The sequence below is a fragment of the Bison bison genome, unplaced genomic scaffold, assembly GCF_000754665.1.
Source record: "Bison bison bison isolate TAMUID 2011002044 unplaced genomic scaffold, Bison_UMD1.0 scf7180017864440, whole genome shotgun sequence".
In the NCBI taxonomy this organism is placed as follows: Eukaryota; Metazoa; Chordata; class Mammalia; order Artiodactyla; family Bovidae; genus Bison; species Bison bison.
This window is the reverse complement of record NW_011495002.1, coordinates 1,405,696-1,415,160: the sequence shown is the minus strand read 5'-3', so window position 1 is coordinate 1,415,160 and position 9,465 is coordinate 1,405,696. Positions and strand designations below refer to the sequence as shown.

The following is a 9,465-nucleotide window of genomic DNA, read 5'->3' as shown; positions in this document are numbered from 1 at the left end:
GAAATTTTAATTTCACATTTATAAGACTTTTTGTTAAACATAGTGAATGTGTTATATTGAACATAATATGGTCTCTCACTGTTAACTCAAGGTCATAAGTTGCAGATTGCATAGTGCAGGGATATGGTCACTGAAGTAGTTAGAATTTAGCTTGTCCTTTCACTAAATTCTTTCTGTCTCTGCTTTTCTTCCATTCTCCCTTGTTGTCAATTGTCATTTCTCCAAGCGTCAGCTATTGGAAGTTCCCTAGTCTCTCCACCACTTTTAATTAATGATGTGTTTTAAACTAGAAAGAACTGCAAGGTACCAACGAAAACACCAACCTTACTAAATCAATAGCCCTCATTTTAGAAATGATCCTTAGTCAATGGTTTTTCATCACAAAGTAGATCTAGTCAAGTAAGACACAGAGCTTTGTATAGTCCCTGTCTTCCTCCTAGGAGGACTTTTCCAATATTTCTTTTATTAGATATGTTCTAGACATCAAATTTGCCAAAACACCTAACCTCAGAAAAAGTGGACCTTTATTAAACCACTGGCTTTAGTTTGTGAATTAGAATAAACAAAAAGTGTTCTGCAAAATCCATTACTCTCAGTAGACTGTTGAATAGCAGTGGTGAAAATGGGCATCTTGGTCTTTTTCCCATTTAATATTGTACTGGAAGTCCTAGCTGGAGTAATTTGGCAGGAAAAATTAATAACAAAAGACATCCAAATTGGAAAGTAAGAATTAAAACTATATTTGCAGATGGCATGTTTCCATATTCAGAAAATCCCAATGAATCTAACAAAAAGAACTGCAAGAGCTAATGACCAAATTCAGCAAAGTTCAGGGTAGAAAGCCAACACACAAGATCAGCTGTGTCTCTATACATCATCAGTGAACAGTCCAAAAAGGAAATTAAGAAAACAATGCTATTTACAATAGTATCCAAAAGAATGAAAACCAAGCAATGAAGTTAACCACATAGCTGAAAGACTTGTACATGCGAAAACTATATAAAACATTATCAAAAGAAATTAAAGAATACCTAAATAAATAAAAGCCATTCAGCATTCGTGTATAGAAAGCCTTAATATTGCTAAAGCGGCAGTAGACCCAAAGCATTCTACTGGTTAAGCTCTTTGTGACCTCATAGACTTTACAGTCCATGGAAGTCTCCAGGCCAGAATATTGGAATGGGTAGCCTTTTCCTTCTCCAGGGATCTTCCCAACCCAGGGATCAAACCCAGGCCTCCCACATTGAGGGCAGGTTCTTTACCAGCTGAGCCACCAGGGAAGTCCAAGAATACTGGAGTGGGTAGCCTGTCCCTTCTCCAGCGGATCTTCTCAACCCAGGAATCAAACTGGGGTCTCCTGCATTGCTGGTGGATTCTTTACCAACTGAGCTGTTAGGGAAGCCCTGATTAAACACAATCCTTATTAAAATTTCATTTTATTTAAGAAATGGAAACCTTATTCTCAAATCTATATAGAACTGCTAGTGGCTCTGAATAGCCCAAACAATACTGAAAAAGGAAGAAAGAATTGAAAGATTCACATTTTACAATTTCAAAACTGACTTCAAAGCGGCAGTAATCAAAACAGCGTAGTAGTAGCATAACAAGAGACTTATAGACCAATGGACGAGGAATGAGAGCCCAGAAACAAACCCAAAGCGCTATTCTCCGGTGCTTTCAACAAGAGTGCCAAGAGCAGTAAATGGGAGCTCTTTAGCCGCCTTGGACCCTGTGCAGGCCTGCTGAGAACAGGACTTCTAAAATGACAAATGTGTCTGGAAGAATGTGACCCCAGGCCATTTTTGCTGGCTATAAGCAGGGTCTATGGAACTAGAGGGAGCACTCTAGTTCTCCTGAACAGCTCTCCTGAAAATCAAAGGTGTATATGCTCAAGATGAAACTGAATTCTATCCAGGCAAGGGATGTGCTTGTGTGTACAAAGCAAAGAACAACACAGTAACTCCTGGTGGAAAACTTAACAAAACCAGAGTAATCTGAGGAAAGATAACTCGTGTTCATGGAAACAGTGGCATGGATTGTGCCAAATTCTGAAGCAACTTTCCTGTTAAGACCACTGGACACAGAATCAATGTGATGCTGTACGCTTCGAGGATTTAAACTTACTGAAAGGTAAATAAAAGTGTGAATTTGTAAAATATAAGTGGGAAAAGAATAGTCTCCTCAACAAAAAGTTATGGGGAAAGTATATAAATGGGGAAAGTATATAAATGCATGCAAAATAATAAAATCAGACCCTTAATGCTCCATAATAAAAAATTAACTCAAAATTGATCAATGACCTAAATAAACATAAGGTCTAAAAGTAAAAGCTATTGGAAGAAACACAGAAGTAAATTTTATGGCCTTAGATTTGGTGATAGGACCTAAGATATGAGGCCAAAAGCAAGAGCAACTACCGAAAAAATTAGATAAATCAAATTTAATAAACATTAAAATATTTTGTGCATCAGAGAATGTTACCAAGAGAGCAAAAAAGACAACCTACAGAATAGGACAAAACATTTGCAAATTACATATCTGGCAAAGACAGCACCTAGATTATAAAAAACTATTACAACTGAACAACAAAAAGACAAACAACCCAATTAAAACCTGAACAAAGAGTATGAATAAACATTTCTCCAAACAAGATATATAAATGGCCAACAAGCACATGGAAAGATTTTCAACATCTTTGGTCACTGAGTGCGTGCGTGCTCAATCACTTCAGTCATGTCTGACTTTATGTGATCCTATGGACCGTAGCCCACCAGACTCCTCTGTCCATGGGATTCCCAGGCAAGAATACTGGAGTGGGTTGCCATGCCCTCCTCCAGGGGATCTTCCTGACCCAGGAATTGAACCTGCAGTGGCTCAGACAGTAAAGCGTCTGCCTACAATGCGGGAGACCCGGGTTCAATCCCTGGGTTGTGAAGATCTCCTGGAGAAGGAAATGGCAACCCACTCCAGTACTCTTGCCTGGAAAATCCCATGGACGGAGGAGCCTGGTGGGCTATAGTCCAAGGGGTTGCAAAGAGCTGGACACGACTGAGCGACTTCACTTCACTGCACTTCACTTCTGCACTGCAGGCTGATTTTTTACTGCTAACCCATTGGTCAATAAGGAAATAAAAATTAAACTACAGTGAGCTACTTCTTGACATCTACTATGATGACTATACCAACAACAACAACAAAAATCAGTGTTGGCAAGGACATAGAGAAATAAGAACACTTAAACATTTTGTGGAAATCTAAAATCACAGTGGATACAGCCACTGTGAAAAACAATTTGGTGATTCCTCAAAAAGTTAAACACAAAACTACCATATGATCCAGAAATCCTACTCCTAGGTATTTACCCAAAAGAACTGAAAAACAGGTGTTCAGACGAACATGTGTTCATCAATGTTTATAGCAGCACTATTTGCAATAGTCAAAAAAAGGAAAAAACGCAAATGTCCGTAAAGAGATCAATGGATAAACAAATTGTGGGACATCCATATGTGCTTAGTCGCTCAGTCATGTCTAACACTTTGCAACTTCAAGGACTGCAACCCGCCAGGCTCTTCTGTCCATGGGGAGTCTCCAGGCAAGTATAAGGAGTGTGTTGCCATGCCCTCCTCCAGGGGATCATGAAATATTACTGAGCCACACTTCCCTGGTAGCTCAGATGACAAAGTGTCTGACTGCAATGCAGGAGACCTGAATTCAATCCCTGGGTCGGGAAGATCCCCTGGAGAAGGAAATGGCAACCCACTCCAGTACTCTTGCCTGGAAAATTCCATGGATGAAGGAGCCTGGTAGGCTACACTCCATGGGATCCAAAAAGTCGGACACGACTGAGCAACTTCACTGGTTCACAAAAAATAATGTACCTTTACTACAACACTGATGCTCCTTGAAAACATTATGCTCCATGAAAGAAGTCATGCACAAAAGGTTACATATTATAAGATTCTTTTATATGAAATACCTAAAAAAGGAAAATCCATAAAGGTAGGTAAGTGGTTCCCAGGGGATTGGCTGGGTGGGTAGAATGGGGAGAGAATATTTAATGTACAGGCTATTATTCTGGAGTAATGAAAATGTTTTTAAATCCGAGAGAAGTGGTCATTGCATGACATTGTGAATGTACTGAATGCTACTAAATTGTGTACTTTAAAATGGTTAATTGTATGGTCTGAGGATTTCAGTTCAATTGAAAAAAATATAACTTTGTTGGTGCGTGCTTAATCGCTTCAGTCATGTCTGACTCTCTGCGACCCCCATGGACTGTAGCCTACCAGGCTCCTCTGTCCATGGGATTCTCCAGGCAAGACTACTGGAGTGGATTGCCATTTCCTTCTCCAGGGTATCTTCCCAACCCAGGGATCGAACCTGAGTCTCTTGCACGTCTCCTGCATTGGCAGGCTGGTTCTCTATCACTAATGCCACCTGGGAAGCCAGGTAAATAAATGTATATTTATTAAATTCCACTCCAGTGTTCCTGGTTCTCATAGTTTTTCACATTAAATATCAATCACGTTGGCTTTCAGAAAAATCACTGTTACGAACAAAAAGTTTTAAAAGTGACAATCGTGTCTCTTTTAAAGCTCTTTGACAGTAAATGGTTAAAAGGATGAGCTTCCCAAGTGCACTAATGGTAAAGAATCCGCTTGCCAATGCAGGAGATGTAAGAGATGCAGGCTAGATCTCTGGGTCAGGAAGATCCTCTGTAGGAGGAAATGGTACCCCACTCCAGTGTTCTTGCCTGAAGAATCCCAAGTACAGAGGAGCCTGGCGGGCTACAGTCCTTGGGGTAGCAAAGAATTAGACACAACTGAGCTCCTGAGCACAATGTTAAGAGAATTAACCAAAAACAGATGACAAATAGAAGAAATTCCCTGCTGTGTCTCCAGAATAGTTATTTTCACAATACATATATTGACATGAAGTGAAGTGAAAGTCACTCAGTCATGTTCAGCTCTTTGCCACCCCATGGACTATACAGTCCATGGAATTCTCCAGGCCAGAATACTGGAGTGGGTTGACATTCCCTTCTCCAGGGGATCTTTACAACCCAGGGATCAAACCCAGGTCTCCCTCACTGCAAGAAGATTCTTCACCAGCTGAGCCACCAGGGAAGCCCATTGACATGAATCCAAGTGTGAAAAAGTCTTTAGCAGAGCCCAGTATGTCTAGTGAATATTTTTAAGGACTTATCTCAATCTAACAAAACCAAGACCACCTACTTCCACCACTAAGGATCACCAAAAGAATGTTCTTCTGTATTCTAGGGAAGCCTGAAATGCAAGCAACAGTTAAAGGGAAGATGCAAAGAGAAATGGGAAAAAGTAAAAGAGGAACTGAGAAGATTATGAATAAGAGATAACTATTAGGAAATGGATTTCCTTGATAACCCCTCAGCTAAACTATAAATTTCTTATCTCCATCAAAATGATTTTTCAATCAAGTCTAGTCCAGGAGGATGGGGCAAAAATATCTAACACTATTTTCTGAAAAGGTACCTCTCAGAGTTCAGCAGGAAATCATTTGACCAAAAAGCAATTTGTATGAGAGGACTCCGGGATCAAGCAGACAAATTATTTGAAAGTGTATCTCCGTTTATAGGTTCTTCATGTATTAGTATTTTGGGAGGCACCACCCACTCCAGTGTTCTTGCCTGGAGAATCCCAGTGATGGGGAAGCCTGATGGGCTGTCGTCTATGGGGTCGCACAATGTCGGACATGACTGAAGCGACAGCAGCAGCAGCAGCAGCAGCACGGAGTAATTCTGTTTCAGTTGTGGTACATACACATAACATAAAATGTATCAATTAAGCCACTTTAAAGTGTACAATCATTGTCATTTAGGACCGTAACAATGTTGTACAACCATCACCACTATTAAGTTCCTGAATGTTTTCATCACTTCAAAGGGAAACACCCTACTCATGAGCAGTCCCACCCTTGCTGTTTCCCCTCAACCCTGAGACACCACTAATCAGCTTTCTGTCTCTGTGGATTTACCTGTTTTGGATACTTTTTATAAATGAAGTCATACAATATGTAGAGTTTTGTGTCTGGCTTCTGCAACATAGCATCATGTTTTCAAGTTGTGGCTAAATAATAATCCATTGCATGGATATACTACAATTTGTTTATTCACTGATCCCTTGCTGGATATTTGGGTTGTTCACACCACTTGGCTATTGTGAATAGAGCTCCCATGAACACTCAGGTAAGAGTTTCTGTCTGAACATCTGTTTCCAGTCTGGGGGAGTAGAGACCTTGGAGTGGAGTTGCTCAGTCATGTGCTGAGTCTATGTTTAATTTTTGAGGAACTGCCACGCTGCTTTCCATGGTGGCTGAACCGTTTTACATTCCCACAAGTCACGTATGAGTCACACTTTTTTATATATCCAAGTTTTGGGGTCTATTTTGTAGCCATTTAGAAAGGGTTCTCAGTTTTGTTTGATTTTTTAAAATTTTGTTCTCTACAAATTATGCGTGTTCTTCACTATATAGCAAAATGCAAGAAACAACTTGAATGTCCAACTCTATGAGACTGCTTAAATCAAAAATGATGTATAATGACTAAGCAAAGTCATCTTCCAATCTTCTTACTGCATTTAGCAATTTTTTTAATGTTTATCTAAATAAATGATAGCTGATGTCACCCACACCTTCCCACAATCATTTGACCAAGAAACACTCTCAAATCCTAACAGGAGTTAAGATAAAATACTAACTTGAGTTGCTACAAAAATGACCCCAAATTTATCTGAGATTTTTGAACTTTGTAATAGACCAAAAAAATAAATGGGAAATTAAATTTTTAATATGCTGCTAGAAGGAAGAATGACTGAGAAGGCAATGGCACCCCACTCCAGTACTCTTGCCTGGAAAATCCCATGGACAGAGGAGCCTGGTAGGCTGCAGTCCATGGGGTCGATAAGAGTCAGACACAACTGAGCGACTTCACTTTCACTTTTCACTTTTCTGCATTGGAGAAGGAAATGGCAACCCACTCCAGTATTCTTGCCTGGAGAATCCCAGGGACAGGGGAGCCTGCTGGGCTGCCATCTGTGGGGTCACACAGAGTCAGACACGACTGAAGTGACTTAGCAGCAGCAGAAGGAAAAATGATACTGCTATATCCAGTCTTGATATAAGAAGCAATATGAATAACTAATAAAAATAACCTATCTGTTCAGGCCATTGTTACATACCAGACTCTGTCTGAAACACATTACAGTTGCCCTCAAAACAACTTTTTCATGTACCTGCTACTGAGGTTTTCAGTCTATAAATGAGAGAACAAAAGTTTAGTGAAATTAAATAATACCTGAGGTCCCACCCGGGGTAAAAAATAAATAAATAAATAAATAATACCTGAGGTAAGAGTAGATAGCTGAAGTCTGGACTTGAACTCATGTTGTTATACTAAATCCCAGGATCTCAGCAACTATGCCTATTTTGTTCTCATTGCCATTTGTAATATGAAAATTTCTATTTATTATGGGTACACCATAGCAAAGGTGGAGATACGATTACACCAAATGTGGTGTAATGCTTAGGTAATCGTGAATTAAACTTTTTGAAATGTGTAGCTTATCTTCAGCATCTTTTATAGAAACCAAAGACTGTGATTATTAATATTTTCTTTAAAGTGTTCCTGTTTCAGTTCATTTACAGTAGAAGCAGTCTGAGTACCACAATATCTCATTTTTCTGTGTAAACGTCTCTGTCAGTAGTAGATCTTGGGAAGTGAATTTGAGTAATGAAATTGGTGGCACCCTTAATGCATGGAATAACAAGACTAATCCATATTGAAATAGAGAGACAGGATACACAGCACAAATGAGTGATCTTCAAAGCACGCTCATGTCAGTTTGACAGTAAGTCAGTAAAAGGTTGTCTCCTTGTCAGGGATGGATGGAATCTCAGATGCGTTAAGCAGTCTTCTCACATCTAATTTTTAAATACAATTTAGAGGGCAAAAAGAAAAAAATCTATGGCTAGTATTTCCTTTTACAGAATAACCTGTGGCATCTCATGGAATCCAACAGGGAAACTTTGAAAATAATTTGAATGAAGATTCTCTTTGATGAGAAGTCATCAGTGAATAACATTAATGAAAAAGGACTTCAGATGCTGCCTCCAGCAAAGGTTTGCTTACATCTTTCATTTAAAACATAGTGATTAATTCTTACAATAATTCTATATTTCCAAAAGAGCCTTGATTTCATTCTCTACTGGTACCTGGCAGCTCCCCCTCTAGTTTTCTTTGGGAAGTTCCAGGAAAAGAAGGTAAATATGTAGCTCATTCTCTGATTCTTTTTTTTTAATTAAAGAATAAACATTCAGAATTAATTTATATCCAATCAGAATTTAAACTATCTATAAAGAAATTTAAATCTACCCCCATCCTGCTGGAGTTGTTAAAATTTGACAATATCCAGGCCAGAATACTGGAATGGGTTGCCTTGCCCTTCTCCAGGGGATCTTCCCAATCCAGGGATCAAACCCAGGTCTCCCGCATGGCAGGCAGATGCTTTACTGACTGAGCCACCAGGGCAGTCCTTATCCAGAATTAGAAGTCAGTTTTCCTTCATCTGGGTAATGAAAATATTGCTGGCAAAGAGAGACTAATGCAGCTGGAAGTCTTAATGATCCAGAAGTATCGATAATGTTTTGTCTCTATGGAACAGCTCTCAGTCAAGAAACTCAAAGCTGAATGAAGTCAGAGGCAGCAGCACCTGCTAAATATTCTTGAGATGCACAGACTAGCATTGCAGGTGGAGAAAGCTGGTGATGTTAAAATAGACTTAAAGGGCAGGAAGAATAGACTTAAAGGCCACAGAAGAAACAGTGATGTAAGCAAAAGGACTGCCTTCAGCTCACCCCCATGCTCTCAGCATCATCCTCTCAGGAGCATCAGCGCCTCATGCCCCAGAGGACATCTTGTCATCTCATTCAAAGCAACCCCGCACCCTCAGTACCCTGACATACAGCCATCTTTCCTAACAAGTTATATACAAAGATACACAAATGGCCAACAAGCACATTGATTTCCTGATGGCTCAGATGGTAAAGAATCTGCCTGCAATGTGGAAGACCTGGGTTCGATCTCTGGGTTGAGAAGATCCCCTGGAGAAGGGAATGGCAACCCACTCCAGTATTCTTGCCTGGAGAATCCCATGGACAGAGGAGCCTGGTGGGCTACAGTCCATGGGGTCGCAAAGAGTCGGACAAGACAACGACTGAGCACAATGATTACTGCTACTAAGCACCTTTTCATGTCCTTGTTCAAAGTGTTAGTCATTCAGTCGTGTCCCACTCTTTGCAACTTCACGGACTGTAGCCTCTGTCCATGGAATTCTCCAGGCAAGAATACTGGAGTGGGTTGCCATTTCCTTCTCTAGGGGATCTTCCTGACCCAGGGATCAAACCCTTGTCTCCAGCTTGGCAGGTAGATTC

General features: G+C 40.1%; 1 pseudogene; it reads left to right on the top strand.

Moving 5' to 3' along the window:
- The first annotated feature begins 1,762 nt into the window (after nucleotides 1–1,762).
- LOC105002273 lies at nucleotides 1,763–2,118 on the top strand (annotated as a pseudogene).
- The last annotated feature ends 7,347 nt before the right edge of the window (nucleotides 2,119–9,465 follow it).